Genomic DNA, 20,057 nt, shown 5'->3' with positions numbered 1-20,057 from the left:
TCTGTGGTTCTTTGACATAATCAGTAGTAAAAATAGATGAAAAATCATTGTCAAAATGATCAATCTCAGGTAAGAATGAAGATCGATGATGAAGATCTTCCCATGGTAAATCATCAACAGGCAAAATTTCACAAATCTGCTCATCAGTATGAACAAGCTCGGAAAAAATTGTTGAATATGAGTTTGATATTGAAAGTGATTCTCCATGGACCACATTCATTAGATCAATTTCGGTTGAAGAAGGGTCGGAAAACGACTGTACAACCTAATACGAAATTTCATAGGGACTCAAAGGCATTGCATCACCAAATGAATCCACCTTAGACTCGGAAGGTATGATCCAAGGATCATCATAAACAATGGTGTTTGATGAAATCATATGAATGGTTGCAGTAGAAGGCGATACGTTAGGAGGAGGAAAGGTAAAAGTTCCTAGTAAACCAGAATCTTTAATCAATCCTACCCCAACATCCTTGTAAGGGATAGTTGTTTTACCGACATGCTGGATACTTTCAGAAGAGGTTGGGTTGGATGAAAAGTAAGTTAGTTGGTATATAGTTATGATATTTCCATTATGAGGAAACTTTATAAGCTGAAAGACCGATGAAACAACAACAGTCATAGCGTGAGACCAACTACGACCCAAGAGAAGGTTGTAATCTAGAGGGGCATCAACCACTTCCATATCTAGATTAACAGTTTTTCCTTCAACCCCTATAGGTAAATCCTATAGAATGCCAAAAGGATGGAACCCACGGCCATCAAAAGCCTTTAGAATCATCGAGGATTGATTGAGTGTAGGAGAACCAAGTAATCTCCAACACTGGATCGACATAATACACGTTGAAGCTCCCTCATCAATTACAGTCCTAAAGCAAGGTCTGTTTTTGACTAACACTGGAATCTGGAAAGCCATTTGATGAGGTAGGCAAGGTGTATTATTTTCTAAATCGAAGATTATAAGGTTTGAGTCCTGAATATCAACAGATCCTATAGCCGACAATAGCAATTTACGCTGTGTTGGGCATGATTTCAGCACCTCCAAAGCCGACATTGCTGAAGGGGAAATAGCTAAGTCTTCAACAATGTTATAGTTCTGAGCAGCTCTTGCATGCGGATTGAAAGCTAACTTTCGAAGTATACCTTTAGCAGGCAGTTTGATTACTAAGTCTAGGTTAGGTTTCTCGATCTGTAGCGAATCAGAACCAGGAGTTGAAGTTGATGGGTTTGAATTAGAAGATTCTGCTTCCTTACCACCAACAGGACTGTTACTTCCATGATCTTGCGACCGTGTCGCAATCCTAACATGGGACATCATCATTATTGGTTCTTCCAAGGCATTTGAGGAAGAATCGATCATCTTACTATCTTGACTAGGAAAAGGATCCTTCAAGACAGCAAGCGTTTGAGAACCTTTGACGATTTTCACAACCTCAGCGTGATGAGGGCAGTCTCTTGTAAAATGCTCTTCGTCACAAATGAGACAAGGATATTGAGGTTTACGTTTCTCGTCAGTAGATTTAGTTTTATCTGATTTCTCTTTCAAAGTTTGTTTATTTTTCTTCTTCCCCTTCTTTTTATCGCCGAATTTTGATTTGGCCGTAGATGATTCTACGACATGAATATTGATAGGAATTTCAGCGGAAGAGTCTCCTGTCGGGGAATCTAGTAAAGTTATGATAGGAGAAGAATTCTTTGAAGATTTCTTCTTACTTTTGGTGTTAACTGAAACAATCATACCATCAGTGGCATGAGATCCCGAAGGAGCTGCAGTTATTTGATTTTTTTTCGGAAGGTCGAGGATTTTCTCGTGTAAAGTACCCGACTACATATAAATGAGGTCAAGGTACTGAGCTTGAGCAATTACTTGCTCTTCAGTAACAAATCTTGCCTTAGCTACATCCTCAGTGATTTTAGGTAATAATGATTTAACAAACCATTTTACTAAAATTTGATCCAGAATAAAAACTTTCACTAAACGTCGTCGACGTCGCCATTCATGAATATGATCTAAAATATATGTGGATGTTGACTGTTTTAATGAAGTTAATAATTTCGTGCCATTTTCATATCTGACAGGCAACTGAAAATGAGTTAAGAACGAAGTGGCTAACTGACTAAAATTATAGAAAGAGGTTTGCGGTAACTCAATGTACCACTTGGCCGCAAGACTAATCATAGTGCATTGAAAAAGACGTAAGCGAATTGAATCATTTATAATGGAATTGGATGCACACCAGAGGTGATAAGTCATCACATGGTTTGACGGATCCTCTGCTGATTTACCTTCAAACTTGGGGATATCACTGGGAAAGTTATTCGGCATTGACGGCCAAAATGGAAGATAATTAATTGGATCATTCATAAGGTGCGACAAATCAGGAAAATCCAAATTTGGAATGAACGGTAACTGATGGTTAGGGTCTTGAAAACCCTGGGTCATAAAACCAGCCCTAGGAGGAGGATATCTCAGATAACTTGGAATTGGAATTGCATTTGGAATATTATATCCTCCTGGAAAACCAAGATTAACCGGACCATACTGGGGTTGTTGAGGTTGCTGATAAGTATATCCAGGGTACGGTTGATACTGCTAAACTGGGCTTTGGACAGCAGGACCGAATTGGTACTGTCCCTGGTATGGTTGATAAGTAAATTGCGGTTGACTTGTGACAACCGTACTTGGACTAGGTTTTCCTGCAGGAATCTGAACCGAAGTCTGAATTGTGGGTCTAGAGCTTGAGGAGTTGATGCAAGAACAGTAGAAACCGGAGTTGTCAATACTCCAGAAGTAGGTGGGGTAGATTTCACAGAAGCTGCAGTAGTTGCAGCAGTCGTTTGAGGCAGAGTTTGAGGCGAACTAGGCCCAGACTGATGAGCTACACCAGGTGCAGAAGTTCGAATAGTAGAACCCTACTCAGCATTTTCTCTTGGCGGAGGTTTTTCAAGATTCCCCTCCTCTCGATGGCGACCCTATCCCTCTCCTCTCCTTAACAGTCGAGCACCTAAAGGTTCATTGAGATGACAATTGCACATTAGGTTGCAAAATCTGTTGAGATTGAGATGGATCCCACACCATGTTCATTCCAGGGTATGGACCCATAGAAGGTTGAGCATATTGAGGACCATAACCAGGTTGAGCATAGGGCTGATGATTCAAAGGTACATTTCCATCTACTTGAACAAATGATTGCCCTGAAGGTGGTTGGAAACCTTAGGTTGGGTACTGACCTTGAGGTTGATAACCTTGAGGCACTTACTGAAACTGGGGTTGACATTGAGGCATATATTGATAATGGGGTTTACCTTGAGGTATATATTGAGTCTGGGGTTGACCTTGAAGAATGTACCGTCCTGAAGGAATGTACTGTCCTTGAGGTTGCCCCCCAGGCGGTAACTGACTATCTTGAGGTTGCCCCTGAGGCAATAATTGAGTATGAGGTTTGCCCCCAAGCAGTAACTTACTACCTTAAGGTTGCAGATTTGGAATTATACCTAACATCATAAGAATTTCTTCTACACTCAATGGTTTAGTTCTGTTATGAACAGTTGATAGCCCATGTTCAATGGGTTGAGGAGATGCTCCTGAAAAAGTACCAGTGAGTGACTGATACCCAGAAGGAACAAAAGGATCGCCATATAAAAATGATTCCGGTGATTGGGAAAACATGGATGACTGTCTCCACATATTCAAAGGAGGATAATAACCTTTAGGTGTTGGATGAAAATGAATTCGAGGTGGTGAAAAAATAAGACCTAGATTTTCTAAAAAGTTGGTCAATGCGAGATAACAAGCTTCCCTCTTAGGTGGACTATAGAAAATTGATTCACGCTCCCTAAGTTCTAAAGTTGGTTGATTTTCAGGGATAGGTATACCTTCTTCTGGACTAACAAGTTCTTCAATAGAAATGAGTCCAGAGGGAAGATTTTGGGTAATGATCCTTCCTACCCTAGGTGAAATAGGACCACTGGAAGTTGGAGAAACAAATCCTGAAGATGGAGTAGCAGCAGGTTCAATTTCAGGCTTAGAAATTTCAGGTTCTTTAGCTAATTCACTAGTATAAGAAACACTACCAGTAACTTCGGAAAATGAAATTGGTTTGGAAATATACTATGTTTCTTGAACTTGATAATCAAGGTGAACGACTAAAGAAGATTCTCTTTCTTTCGATGACCCAACTCTATTGTCACTAGGAGTTACAAGAGCTCATAGCCCTTCAAGTTGGCTTGGTGAATACTTAGGAGGTTGCCCTCGAAGTCTACGGGATTGTCTCAGTAATTCAGCCACGATTAAAAATTTTAATTACTTCACATAAAAACAAAGAAAATCTCAATAAAACCACCTAAAGCCTATAAAGAAACAAACAATTTGAATCACACGCCTAAAAAATCTAGGAATTCAAACCACACTCAAACAGTAACTTTCCATACCAAAAACACTAGTTGGTGATGAAATCCAATGTCGCAGAATTCAATACAGAAAGGGAAGTTGGAAAAGTTACCTCAATAACCTGGTTAATGAAACAGACTGGAACAAGTTTCTTCGTAAACCGTCTCGAGTGAAGAGAACCCCCCAAAGAGTCCAAGTGAGTCTAGTCAATGTCTGCTCCAGGTACAATGGGATCTTCCCTCCACCGTCACCTTAGGAAAGAATCCTATAGATTATGGTCACTATGGTTACCAACAGAAACAAATATACCTGGGGGAATAGTCTACGATCCGATACACACGCAAGGGAAAAGTAACAAAGCTCAATCCCCTTGAAGGCTAATTGACATAATCCAAGGTTTACTAACAAGTGACCTTAGGCTCCTTGACAATGGTCAATCCGAGGTTTACCGTTTTTAATACGTGCATATCTTCTATCGTTCCCAATGAGGAAGGATTGATTACCCCATTGGTTCAGATATGATCTCGTGCTTGACTCCTTTAAGAGGAGCTTCCCAAAGCATAGATGTAACAATTGGAATTTATCTCCTACCGCAAGATATAGCTACTTGTTTGTTTTAACTATCTTGGAGAGTTAATTACTCCCTACTCCAAGATACTAGCCTAAGCTATGTTGGTGATAAGAGCCCTAGAAATAAAAATATTGCTAGATCAATTTTTCTTTAAGCGTTATTTTTGTAGGTTGTTTCTTAAGTAAAAAGGTATGGAGATGAAACTTTATGGTGTGAAGACTCGAATCCAAAACAATAAAAATGCACCTAAGATGATAAACAATTCTTTTTCTTCAATGAATTTCTAGCTAAAGAAAGAGTTGAGAATGTAATTCTTTGAAAATAAAATCTTTTCTTCAACATATAAATGAAAAGAAAATCTTTTTTGTCTTTTCCAATAAACTCAAAAACGAGACTACTAATTATGGTCACGTAAAAATCCCTTTCTTTTTCAACTCTCAAAAACTACAGAAAACAATTTCTTTCAAAAGAGATTCTAAAATTTCTAGAAAACACTCAAAACTATAAAAAAACTATGCTTGAGATCTAAAAAATTCTAAAACCTAATTGAAGTAAAAGTTTAAAAAATTTCTTTTCGAGGATGTTTTACTTAGTTATTCAGCAAACTAAGGACTAATTTGTTAAGAATAACAAATCAATCAAAAAACACCCAGCTATGTTTTCTTTTTAAAAATGGCATTCAAAACTTTCCAACAAGTTCTTTCAAAGCTTTGCTGAGAGAAAATGAGATCTATTTCTCACCAAAGGTAGATTTCACAAATCAGTCAGACTCATCAAGAAGACCAAAAAGACCAGGGTAATATGAGGTTTCTTAGGCTTCTAATCTCTAAGTCACTACAAATACCAGGCGAAAAATCAAACCAGGCACGCAAAACTTCTAGAAAATCACCTAAAACCAAAATGCCAATGGAATTCACTTACAAGAATTTTCTGACAAGACACATGTAGATCTGGGCAGAGGCTAAAAAACATAAACAAATCCTAAGCTTAGCTGGATGAAAAGATTTTAGGTTTTTCAAAAATTTGACAGGGTCCATAGACCTCCAGTATAACCAGATGCAGTACCGCTATGTGTAGTAAAGCAACAATGCGGGGATGTCCGCACTGTGTTACAAACAGAACGTGCGGTCCTCTTTCAAAAACGTGAAAAAACAAAAAACAATTCAGAATCTAAAACCTACCCAATCCCACACGCATCAAGAAAAAACCAGAAACAGAGAAAAAGTTTCTCAAGACAGAGTAAAAGTAAAGGTAAAAACCAAAATTCAAGTCCCTAGTGGAGTCGCCATTTTGTCAGCCAGATAAATCATTCTTGCGGACAAGACCGATCTCCCTAGTATCAACTAATATCTAGCGACAAGCAGTACACGCAAATCTACCTTTCTCTAAATATTGCGATTTATAAATAAAAACCAAGAGGTGTTTTTAGACCCTACCTTAAGTCCAACGCTAGTTTGTGGTAGCCATACTTCGACCGTCCGAACAAGTTTCCTTTGAAGAACCTGCAAACAGAAATAGACACACATCAAATAACACTTGCATAGCCAATATAATAAATCATATTCATCATGGTGATCAAGGAATCCATGAAATAAACCATGAAAGACAACTTATTGAGAAAAATAAACTTGATTGTATTAACTTTGAACAAAAAAGAACTTTACAACCTTGGTGCCTTGATTTTGTACAAGCTCCTCCCAGGGTCCAAGCAAGAATCTCCTCTACTTTGACAAGCCTCACACTCTTCCCAATGAGATCAAAAGGTATGTAATCTCTCCTCTCAAGCTCAATTAGGAAGTCTAAATTCCAATAGCATTTACCCTAAAAAATATTCAGCTTTCAACCTCCTTAGTAACCAGCCCAATGCCTCATTTTATAGTGCAGAGGAAGGAAGTTACAGGTCCATTTATGAAGGGATAGAGTCCTCCTTCAAAGGGATAAGCTCCTCAAATCAAGGGGTTAGCTCCTTTAGGTATGGGATGCATGAACCTTAAAGGAGAAATCTTGCCACCTCAAGATTCCCTCTAGAAGCTTCCAGAAATAACCCAAAGTGAGTTTTTAAGAATGTACTTGCACCTTTTTGACTTTTACAGGGGTCCGCACCCATTACATAGAAACAGAGCAGGCAGGTCCACAAGGGACATGACCAGTGTGTGCGAGACCGCAGGTAATGCTAAGAGAAAGTGTGGAACCAGAGTTTTAGAGATTTTTAAGGGCTTTCTCTTATTTTTCAAGGCTTGACATGAAGAGATGAGGTTTAAGACTTGCAAAGGAGGAAAGTATGAGTGGTGATAGACTCACACTGATTGCAGAATGTCATGGTGACAATATTTTGTGCAACAGGTGGGGTGGGAGGATGTGACAGTTCAACCGAGGTGTTTGCATGATCTCCCAAATCACTTTGTGGTGGTGAAGTTGTTCGATGAGGTGAAGGAAGATAGTCACTTGTGACAGCAACTGTGCTTGCCTATGATTTGACAGCTCTATCACCGAGGTGCATTGAGCGGGGTTTAGATATGTGAAGAAAATACTCAAATCTTCCATCAAGAAATTCCCAATCAATATCATCTTTCGAGAATCAATATGAAAGATTACAAAAGCGTGTGTGAAACTGTTCAATAGGTTCATTGGATGATTTTCGTAATTTCATAATTTCTTTGTTGAGTGCTTTATGGTCATAGTGATTGAAAGCACGGTCTATATTTGCGACCAGATGAGTAAGAGAATGAATGGATTTTTCGAGCAGCGTGGCACACTAGTGCATTAGGTGCCCTCGAAGTGTGTAGATGAACAATGCATAGCTCATGTATTCTTCAAAGAATCCATGTCTTTTGCATGAGCCTACAATGTTGACTATGTGCCTAACCAAGGCTATGTAGCCTCCACCATCAAATGTTTTATGAGACAAGTTATTTGAGAGCTTTTCTGAGATGATGAAATCATTTCCATAAGACATACATTTCAGAAGAGAAACTCAGTAGTGAACCATGATATATGTGTAGAGATTCAAAACAAATGTGAGGACTCAGCTTGTCATCTGGCCCTCCTTCTAGTGCCAAAATGTTGATGGTGCTAGACCTGCCAACATGTAAGGGGATCTCCTCGGTAAGAAGTCCCAATCAAACCTCAGACCGTTTGGTGTAGGATTCCCAACAGTGGGTCGTATGGTAATGCCTTGATCGTCATGTCGCACAGAGGCAAGTAAGATAACTCTATCAGTAGCAAGGGTGTGACTGCTGCAGTGAGTCAAGGAAGGTGTATGAGAGGTGTTACATAGTAATTTTTCACTGGCTTCATATCCCCTAATCTCGGATAAATTCAGTCCCTGAGTGACATCTTCTCTTTTTCGTCCCTAAGCGACATATTCTCTGTGTCATATAAATGTGTCTACACCTTCCCAATCATTTAAGAAGATTAAAAAATTATTTTTAATCCTAAAGATTGACCTTTTTTACCCATGTTTCAATATTGTCGCAAGTAAACCTCATTCTCCCCGTGACAATTTCCTGTAATGAACTAGAATGTCACGCTGTCTTCACAGGGGTACATCTGTTCTCTGAGATGGTCAAATTTTAGGGCTCCTAGTGAAAATGCTTCTCAAGCCACATATCATACTGGTAAAACTTTCGAAGTCAATGTTGTCCAGTCCACCACGGTAGATAAAGCTTTGAAAGGTAAGAAAAAGGGTAAAGGCAAAAATAAAGCCGATCCACCAAAGCAAGACCCTCCAAAGCCTCCGGCCGATGATGGTACTAAATGCAAACCCAAGTACCCTTGTCTCATCTATGACAAGGATCACTACACTAAAGACTGTCCTAGATGGTTTGAGGTTAGTCGTTTGCTTAAGGGGACTCCCGGAACTCCTGCTATGCTTAAAGAGCCTTTTCCCTCTCAACAAACCCAAATGGTGGTCGATCAACCTCAATCCTCTTGCACTTTTGGCTCTCAGGTTTTCATGGCTGGGACTATTCCTGTTCATATAAGTACTTGATTGAAATAATATCCTCCACCCGCTGGGAAGGAACCTAAAGTCCCTTCAAATGTTCCTTCGTCTAATTTTGGCCCTCTCCATATTGAACGACTTAGCACTGAATCAGTCATTCGACCTCCTACCAAGGGAGTGCTCTATAAATCTTCATAAAACCCCAATGCTCATGTTGCGCAACACTATATCATTGTTGAGGACTTAGCCCAAGCCCCTTTTGCTATGTCTTCTTTGGAAGTCCTCCAAAGTTGTCCCTCCCAAAGGAAGTCTCTGTTATCAACCATTGGTGGCATTGACCCGACCGATTCGGACTTGTTTACCTTCGATCTTGACAATCATGTACCGCGATTGCCTCATGAGATTGCTTTCCTCATCCAAATCATCATTAACTCGAAGAATATTCATCGTACTATTATTGATGAGGGCACCTCCACTTGCATCATGCTTGTTGCTTGTTGGAAGGCCATCGGTTCCCCGACGTTGAGTCAATCTCATAATACTTTGGAAGCCTTCGATGGAAGAGATTCCCGTCCATTCGGTATCCTCACACGCTTGCTCATCACTCTAGAGGGGAAGACAGTTGAGGTGGAAGTTGAAGTTGTTGATGCAAATTTGACTTACAACCTTTTGTTAAGTTGAAGCTGGACATACGCCATGTGTATTGTGGCCTCATCTCTATTCCATGTCCTTTTTTTTTTCCCACTAAGGGAAAATTTTCACGGTTGATCAACTGTCCTTCTTCGCCTCTTCCTCTTCGGATGGCAACATTCCATTTGTGGAGCATACCTTTGTTCCCTATGAAAGTGTGGGTGCTGGACTCTTCAAAGATCTTGCCCTTATGGGTGTCTTTTCGCTCCCACCTCCCAACGTCGCCCCCATTAACATGATTTCTATCTGTTTTGATCCTTGGGTAGTTCCTCCCATTGATCAGGTAGAATCCTAGGGTGACATCATGCCATTGAATCCTGCCGAGCTTAACTATGTAGAAATTGTTTCAGCATTGGCTTCATACCCCGATCCTACTCCTTTGAGTAGATCTCTCGACACATATGTACAATCCCCTTGGCTCAGAGATATTGTTTCTTCGAATTTTTTACAGGAGACCTTTCCTTCCGATGAAGCAATTTTAGAGACTATGTCTTTTGAGGATCCTCCTTGGTTCGATCATCACCATCAATCCTCGTTTCTTCCAATCCATGGGGCCATGACTACCTATTTGGAGAAGTTTGCTTCTTGTATCCCCTCACAGCCACTTCAGATGCCTATTCAGATTCATGAAGCTTTTTCTAAAGGAAATATGGAGAATATTATGCAAACTATGCCCATCAACATCTCTGTCAAACCAGGGATTGTTGAGAATATTCACATTGGAGTTTACTTGTATTCCTGACGAGATTCAGCTTTATACCAATCTTTTCAAAGAGTTTCGTGACGTGTTCGCTTGGTCATATGAAGAAATGCCCGGTATTGACCCTAGTATCGTTGATCCAGGTGGATATTGGTGGCCACCTGCCAAGTCCACCTGGACCCCCACCATTGTCTTTCTCAGCATTTTCAGTTTCCTTAATTGTAGCACAACTTACTATTTTTAGCAGTTTTTCGGGTCCTGAACTTCCGGAGCCGTTTTGAGGCCCTAAACGACGTTTTTTGGGAAATCTGGGGGCAACATGGGTCCGTGGACCGATGTTGCCCTTCCCAAAGTGGTAGTGCTCGGATAGATCTTTCTAACGAGCTATTGTACGCGTCAAACGGAGATCGTATGCCAAAGTTACGACCCCGGGAAGTTGATGTACCAATTTACCCAAACGGGGCCCACAGTTTGGCGTTTCATCTCCTAGGGTTAGGTTTTGGAATGTTAAGGGTTGTCCATTGTTTCTCAACAATAAATAGGCCTTCGAGCCTCATTGTAACACAGTTCAGAGGCATGTAGCCATCACATCTCTCCTCAGAGATGAGCTACCATCGCCCTAGCTAGTTTATTGCCATTTCTGTTTGTAAGCATATTTCAGTATTTTCCATTAATGAAATGAAGTATTATTTCCGCTGCATCTTTGTGTATATGGTTATCTCTGTAATTTGTTGCGTTCCTGTTTAAATCCGGATTAATCGTGGTACATGAGATCCGTACATACCCTAGTGCTAAGCTTGTTCGACAACGTTTATGCCCCGTGCACCCGAGAAAAGTTGTGGCTATTAAGGGAGAAGTTGAAAAACTTCTCGAGGTAGGGTCTATTTACCCTATCCCACTGACTCACTGGGTCTCTAATATTGTCCCTATGACCAAAACGTAGGGCACTATTAGGGTTTGTGTTGATTACCATGACATCAACCGTGCATGTCCAAAGGTAATTATCCTATGCCCTTTATCGACCAGCTCATCGATGACTGTGCTAGGAGTGAGATTTTCTCATTTATGGACGGGTTTTCTAGTTACAACCAGATTAATATTTCACCTGCTGATCAACACAGGACTACCTTCATCTGCCGGTGGTGTACCTTTGCTTACAAGAAGCTTCCTTTTGGCCTTAAAAATGCTGATGCCACCTTCCAGCGAGCAATGTCCTACGCATTTCATGACATCCATCACATTGTTCAACCATATCTAGATGACCTCCCGGCTCATTTAGCTAAACGTTCTGACCATCCAAACCACCTCCGCGAGATTTTTCTTCATTGTCGACATTACCGTATACATCTTAATCCGCATAAGTGTGTATCCGGCATCGAATCTCGCAGACTTCTTGGGTTTTTCGTCTATAAAGAGGGCATTTGTCTCGGTCCCCTCAAAGTTGACACTATACTAAATCTCCCACCTCCTGCTTCTTTGCAGCAATTGCAGAGTTTGCAGGGAAAAGCCAATTTCCTATGTCATTTTATTCCTAACTACGTTGAGATTGCTAAAGGTTATACGCGTCTCCTAAAGCATGACACCCCCTTATTTTGGGATGACACTGCCCACAAGTCACTCAAGCAACTTTAGGCACTCCTTGTTCTTGCTCCCTTATTATGTCCACCCAACTACCATCGTCACTATACTCTTTATCTCGCTGTTGTCGACAACACTAATTACACGGTTTTGGTTCAAGATGACGATGATGGTTCCGAGCACGTTATCAATTATCTTAGCCCAAACCTCCTTGACACTGAGACTCGATATGCTTATGTCGAGAAGCTCGCCCTGGAAGCCATTTATGCTATCCAACATTTCCGTCACTATATTTTTTTGTGCATGACAACAGTGATTTCCAATTGCAACCCGATGACGTACATCTTGTCACATCAATTGCTGGGGGGAAAGTACTCAAAATGGATCGTTATCCTTCAAGAGTTCGATTTGGAGTTTACTACTGCCAAGTCCAAGAAGTCCCTCATCTTCGCTGAATTGATTTGCTCGTTACCGTCCGCTACCGCTCCCTCTCGGATAGAGGATCACATTCCAGACGATACCCTTTTCTTGATTAGTACCCTCGATACCTGTTACGGTGAAATTATTGTCTACCTCCAAACGTCTTCCTTCTGTCCTGATTTTTCTAAGGATGCTCGGCGATGTATTCGTCACCATTCTCAGCCTTATCGTATTGTGGGGGACACCTTGTACCGTCTTGGCGTTGATTTAGTTCTCCATCATTGTTTGACATTCGAGGAAGTTGAATGAGTCTTGAATGACTACCACTCTGGTGCCTGTGGTGGTCATATGTCTGGTTATGCCACTGCCCAAAAAATCCTCCATGCTGGTTACTTTTGGCCTTCTATTTTTAAGGATTACCAGCTCAAGAAAAGATAGAAAAGATAGATCAACGCCTTAGAATTCAGCCTCTTCGAGGGGGCAACCTCCTTTACATTACATAAATGAACAATTCTTGGATGATACAAATGACAAAACCTCCTTTCTATATATAGGAGTCTAGGGAGTCACAATATAATCCAACTGACCTAACAATAATAATATAAAGCCACAAAAATAACAATAGAGGGATTCTATGGGGCACAGAAATAAAAATATGGGGGTAATAGGGGCACAACAATATAAATAAGGGGTATAACTACAATAGTAATGGGGTAATCACTAGTATTATAGGGACCCAACATGCCCCTCTCCTTCAAAAAAGTGTTGTCCTCAACGCTTGAATAGTTCTGGATACTTCTGCATAAAATTCTCATCCTCCCATGTGGAATCTTCAGCGGATAAGTTCTCCCACTTGATAAGATACTCTGAAATTGATCGATTTCGTAGCTGTCGAGTTCTTGTTTCTGTGACTGCTTCCGGTTCCAATATAATTTTTCCTTCCTCGTCAAGTTCTGGCAATATTGTTTGAATTGGGAGCTTGTCATCTAACCTTCTTTAAACATGAAACATGGAAAACTGGGTGCAATCGAGAAGCTGTAGGAAGCTCCAATTTGTATGCCATAGTACCAATCTTTTGCAACACCTTGTACGGACCATAATACTTTGGTGATAATTTATTATCCTTCTTAGCTTGCTTTAGGGACATTTGCTTATATGGTTGTAGCCGTAGGAATACCCAATCACCTACATCAAAACTTCTTTCACTGCGATGTTGATCTGCCTGTTGTTTCATTCTATTTTGTGCCAACACGAGGTTATCCTTTAAGAGTTGGAGGACTTGTTGTTGATGTTCGATGTGATGTTCCACTGCCTGAACCTTAGAATTTTCTCTTAAATATGATGTGATGGATGGTGGTTGATACCCATAAAGTGCCATAAATGGGGTCATTTTTGTTGCTGTATGGAAGGAAGTGTTATACCACCATTCAGCCAGAGGCAACCATTTGACCCATTGTGTCTGTTTATCAGATACAAAGCAACGAAGATATCCTTCCAAACATTTGTTTACTATCTCAGTTTGCCCATCAGATTGAGGATGATAAGATGAGCTATGAGCTAACTGAGTACCAAGACAAGAAAATAATTCTGTCCAAAAATTTCCAGTGAAAATGGGATCTCTGTCACTTACAATAATCTTTGGGTTTCCATGTAGCTTTTGAATTGTTTCCATAAATGCAGTAGAAACTGTACTGGCTTTAAATGGATGTGATAATGCACAAAAGTGTGCATACTTGGTAAGTCTGTCAACTACCACCATGATGACACTCTTTCCCTCAGACTTGGGTAAACCTGTGATAAAATCCATTGAAACCTCCTCCCAACGTTGGCTTGGAATGGATAAAGGTTGTAATAGACCCGGTGTCTTAATTGTTTCAACTTTATTTTGCTGGCAAACCAAACATTCCGCCACAAACTTTTGAATATCTGATTTAAGGCCATCCCAAAAAAATTCCTTCTTAACCCTGTGGTAAGTTTTTAAAAATCCTGAGTGCCCTCCTAAGGGAGAAGTGTGCAATTCCATAAGAATCTTTTGTTTTAGCTGGGAATTCTTACAGAGGTATAAGCGATCTTTGTACCATAACGAATCATTTTGCCAGCTAAATGTATCAGAAGTACTGGAATCTTGTTGTAGCTTTCGAATAAGTGCCCACACTTCTTCGTCATTCTTCCATTCCTCCCTTGCTTCGTTTATCCAATCTGGTTGGATAATAGAAATGGCACACAACAATGCTTCCACATCCTCATCCTTTCTTGAGAGTGCATCTGCCACCACATTTTGCTTCCCTTTTTTGTAGATGATTTCAAAGTCATAACCCAACATCTTTGTGACCCACTTTTGTTGCTCTTCAGAGGATAATCTTTGTTCTAAAAAGTATTTAAGGCTATCATGATCCGTTTTTACCTTGAAGTGTCTTCCCATTAGGTAGGGTCGCCATTTCTTAAGTGCATGGAGTATTGCCAACATTTCCTTCTCATAAATAGCTTTGCTTAAAAACTTTCCCTTGATTGGACGACTTTCAAAAGCAATGGGTCTTTCATCTTGCATTAGAACAGCACCAATTCCATTTCCTGAAGCATCACATTCCACAATAAAGGTTTTTGTGAAGTCCGGTGTAGCTAAGACCGGTGCTTGGCACATTGCCTCTTTAAGATGTTCAAAGGCCTTTGTTGCTTCCGGAGTCCATGAAAATGAATCTTTCTTCAATAATGTTGTTAGAGGTGCTGCTATTCTCCCATAATTCTTAACAAACTTGCGATAATACCCTGTCAACCCAAGAAATCCTCGCAGATGCTTTATGGATGTGGGGATTTTCCATTCCTTAATGGCTTTAATTTTGCTAGGGTCTACCTTAACTCCTTCATGAGATACAATATGACCCAAATATTCCACCTCCTGGACTCCAAAGAAACATTTGGATCTTTTTGCATATAATTGTTTCTCCTCCAATAGTTGTAGCACCCTGTCAACATGTTCAACATGATCCTTCCAAGACTTGCTGTAGATTAGTATATCATCAAAAAATACTAACACAAATTTTCTAAGGAATGGTTTGAAAATTGAATTCATCAAACCTTGAAATGTTGAAGGTGCATTGGTAAGGCCAAAAGGCATGACCAAAAATTCATAATGACCCTCATGAGTTCTAAATGCTGTTTTCGGAATGTCTTCAATCTTCATTCTGATTTGATGATATCCCGAACGAAGATCCAACTTGGTGAAGTAAATTGATCCATGCAATTCATCCAGTAATTCATCAATAACAGGAATGGGGAACTTATCTTTAATAGTGAGCTTGTTGAGCTCCCTATAATTCGGACACATGCGCCATGATCCATCCTTCTTGTGCACCAATACTACTGGAGCTGAGAAAGAACTTTGACTCGGTTGAATTATACCAGCCTCTAGCATTTCTGCAACCATACGTTCAATTTCACTTTTTTGGACATAGGGATATCTGTACGGCCTGATGTTTGGAGGAACACTTCCTGGAATCAGATGAATAGCATGATCATGATCACGCATAGGTGGGAGACCTTTGGGAGTCTCAAATACCTTGGAATGATTGTCCAGGACTTTTTGGAGATCTGGAGAAATAGATGATTCCAATGTGGAAACATCTAGCGAACATAATTGTGCAATTACACCTCTTTGCTCCTTTTTTAGAAGCTTTGTCATACCATTAGAGCTGATTATCTTTCCTGGTTTCCCTGCAATACCCCTTAATTCAACTTCCTTTCCTTCCGTAGAAAATTTGATGAAAAGTTCTTGAAAATTAAAAGCTATTGTACCCAAGGATTGTAGCCATTGGACTCCTAGTACAACATCAGCACCTCCCATTGGAATGGAAAGCATTGGGCTAGTCAATACATATTCTCCCATGGATAGCTTGATATTATGGCACTTTCCAGACAATTTATTGTTCCTCCATTTGCAATCATCACTTGACACTCTGGTGCTGGATATAGGAAGCAATTCAATTCTTTTGCTACCCTACAATGAATAAAATTGTGGGTGCTTCCTGAATCAATCAACACTATTACCTTTTTCTTCTTGATTTGTCCTTCTATCTTGATGGTTTGAGGAGTGGTAATTCCCGCCAATGCATTACAAGATATGGTCGGATTTATTTGTTCTTCATCTAGGCTTTGTTCCTGAAGTATATCTTCTTCTTTTGACCTTTCTTGCTCCTTTTCTTCTTCCTCTTCACAATCTATGTAGAATAATTTCTTCTCAGCACACTTATGACCTTTAGTGTATTTGCTATCACAACTGTAACAAAGCCCTTTTGCTCTTTTTTCTTCCAATTGTTGTGGTGTCAACCTTATAGGTTGTGGAAGACTAGGGGCAACAACACTTCCGTCTTTATAGTTGTGAGTGGTATGCTTCCTGGTTGCCATAATTTTGCTTTCCATTTTTCTTGCTAACCTGAATGCCTTCTCTAATGAATCAGGTTCCCAAAGGCGAACATCATGTTGGATATTATCCTTTAAAGACCCTATGAACACATCAATCCTATGCTCCTCTGGAATATCTTTTACCCTTATGTTCAATTTTTGGAACTCCTCAATGTGCTCCATTACTGAACCCTTTTGTTTGAGACTTATCAATTGGCTAAAAAAAGTGTTGCTTTTTGTATCTTCATAATGTGCTATCAATTCTTCCGTAAAAATTGCCCAAGTGATAAATTGTTTACGAGAGCAAAGCCATTGATACCATACAAACTGATTTGGTTCCAAATATACAGTTGCCATACGTACCTTTTGTGCGTTTTGCACATTATTGAGATCGAAGAATTGCTCCATCTGTAATATCCATGTGGCGGGATCCTTGCCATCAAACTTCCTCATATCGATTTTTGGAATATGGTGATTCTTCGATCCAACATTAGCGTCTATGGAATCATGATTAACATTTCTTTTGTTCTCATCATGAGTTTCCTTTACTACCTTTTCACCCGATCCGGATCCTGGGAGGAGGCCCCCAAGATCTAAAAGATTGAAATGGATCTTGGGAGGAGAGACCCCCAAGATCTAAAAACTTGCATTGCGAGAAGAAAAATAGGAGAATGCCCAATAAACAAAACCACAAAGAAACTTCTATTTAAAATAGTAATGAAAATAAACCAGCTAGGGCGATGGTAGCTTATCTCTGAGAAGATATGTGTCAGCTACATGCCTCTGAAATGTAAAGACTACATTGTGGCGGACAATCTGTTCTTTTACAAAATGTGACTTGTTACTTATAGTATTTTTCAGTTACAATACCACAGGTCAATTCCATGGGTGAATGAATACCACGGGCGGATGCAATTTACAATACCATGGGTAAATTCCATGGGTTGATGAATAATATGGGTGGATGAGTACCATGGGTTGAGGCCATTTTCCATTCGGATCCTCCCTCCTTAAGAAGCAATGGTCCCCATTGCGTAAAGTTCCCTCCTGCAAAGCCTTTGTTGAATATGAAGAGCCACTGAAGATAAGGGTTTTATGTGGTTAACCCATACCCTGATAAACGAAGATTCGAGGATAGAGATACCCTGTAATGCTTGTGACCAACTATGATTCTGACAGTGTGTGGCCTAGCAAATGGACTTTGATGACAAGGATTTTATGCGGTTGACCCATAATCATGATGTTGGTTGCTGATGAAGTAGCAGGTGCCTGCATAGCCTGGGGTGGGAGGGCACATCTCCAAATAACCCAAGCCGAATGTTGCTATGTTGAAACTGATGAATGTGAAGCAGGTGCCTACTAAAGTGGGGTGGGAGGGCATGTCTCCAATGGAAACCCACTCTGAATGCTGCTCCAAAGTTAAAATGGACATAACTCGGCCAATATAACTCAGAATATATATTATAACCTGTTTTTGGAAGCAGAAGGACCATTTTGCATCTTCCCATGTGATGGAAATCCTTATCTGGGCACTCTAAGATCTTAGATTCGCGCTGCAATAGTTCCGCCATCACAAAAATTCTAATAAAATAGCTGATTTTAAATCAGAGATATCTCCCACATCCGAACTCCGATTTGACCCATTTGTTTTTTCAAATTGGGTGATTTTTCGAGAGGAATCCAGATCTGGTATTTGTTTTTGTAAATTTTGTACCAAATGTTTCAGATCTGATCTGCAAAGTCGCTGCCCAAAAAAAAAATTCCTGCAAAAAAATTGAGACTGAAATATGCATGAAACCCTCATTCCCATGGACTCGTAACCTGCTCTGATACCATTGATCTGGATCTTGGGAGGAGGCCCCCAAGATCTGAAAACTTGAATTGCCAGAAGAAAAATACAAGAATGCCCAATAAACAAAACCACAAAGAAACTTCTATTTAAAATAGTAATGAAAATAAACCAGCTAGGGTGATGGTAGCTTATCTCTGAAAAGAGATGTGTCAGCTACATGCCTCTGAACTGTAAAGGCTACATTGTGGCGGACAATCTGTCCTTTTACAAAATGTGACTTGTTACTTATAGTATTTTTCAGTTACAATACCACAGGTCAATTCCATGGGTGAATGAATACCATGGGTGGATTTTACAATACCACGGGCGGATGCAATTTACAATACCATGGGTAAATTCCATGGGTTGATTAATAATATGGGTGGATGAGTACCATGGGTTGAGGCCATTTTCCATTCGGATCATCACTATTAGTGACCCTTTCTTGTAGCAACTTCTTCAATTCTTCCATGTCTGTCTTCATATCTATCTTAAAATCTGCCATGTCTCTCTTCAAATCTGTCTTCGAATCCTCCATCTTAGCTTCCATTCCCTTTATCTTAGATTCCACGCCATTTATCTTAGATTCCACGCCACTTATCTTAGCTTCTGTTAGCTTTTGTGAGCGTGACATTTGTTGAACTTGTTCTTGTAATTTTGATATATCATGTAGCATTTCTTCCTCTTCTTCATGGGTTATGCTAGAGATTTCAGGTTCCTTACTAGGTGTTTGCATTTTTTTTCCTCGGGGCATCAGTTACCGATAATAATGATTTACTATGCCCTTTGAATTCCGTTAAACCAAGCTTACACAAAAATTTAAAAAAAACTACACACCTTTTTTCACTTTATAGAAGCCTGATATTGAATCTGATGTATCTCTGTAATTTTGGATCATCCAATTCTGAAATTGCTACCTATATTAGCCTTCTGCGTCCTCTTTCCAATGCCACAAGTCTGAGCCAAATTGGATTCTCCAAGGAAGAGTTATGTGAAATCTACCACAGTGACCTGTTTTTAGACTGGTTCAGTAGAGCAAACTTGTACGACGTGCCACGAGTCACTGTTTCAACCTTTGAATCTGAAACACACATACAAGAAACTACATTCCGTCCTCTTTCTGTACCTTCTGACGAAATTTCAATCCGATCCCTAGAGAGAAATTTATGACGATTTTCCCCAAGTCACCTGTTTTGAATGTAATTCAGGAGTCTGCAAAAAGACCAACTTCCTCAGATCATATCTCCGCAACTATCGCGCTAAAAGCTCTGAAATTTGGACCCAAGGTTCAGCATGATTTCTTCTCAAATGTGTTTTTTTTGTGACTTCTGAAACATCACAGAAAAAAGTTATAGCGAAAATGCCACGATGACCTGTTTGGAGCAGCGAAACCCTAGAATCCAAAGCTCTGATACCAAATGTTATGAAACCAGCTCAAGAAAAGATAGATCAACGCCTTAGAATTCAGCCTCTTCGAGGGGGAAACCTCCTTTACAATACATAAATGAACAATTCTTGGATGATACAAATGACAAA

Source organism: Pinus tabuliformis, chromosome 3_1 (assembly GCF_031772625.1).
Source record: "Pinus tabuliformis cultivar Carrire ecotype Pingquan chromosome 3_1, CPIR1, whole genome shotgun sequence".
NCBI classification, from domain to species: Eukaryota; Viridiplantae; Streptophyta; class Pinopsida; order Pinales; family Pinaceae; genus Pinus; species Pinus tabuliformis.
The sequence above is the reverse complement of the archived record's forward strand: the minus strand, read 5'-3'. Positions refer to the sequence as shown.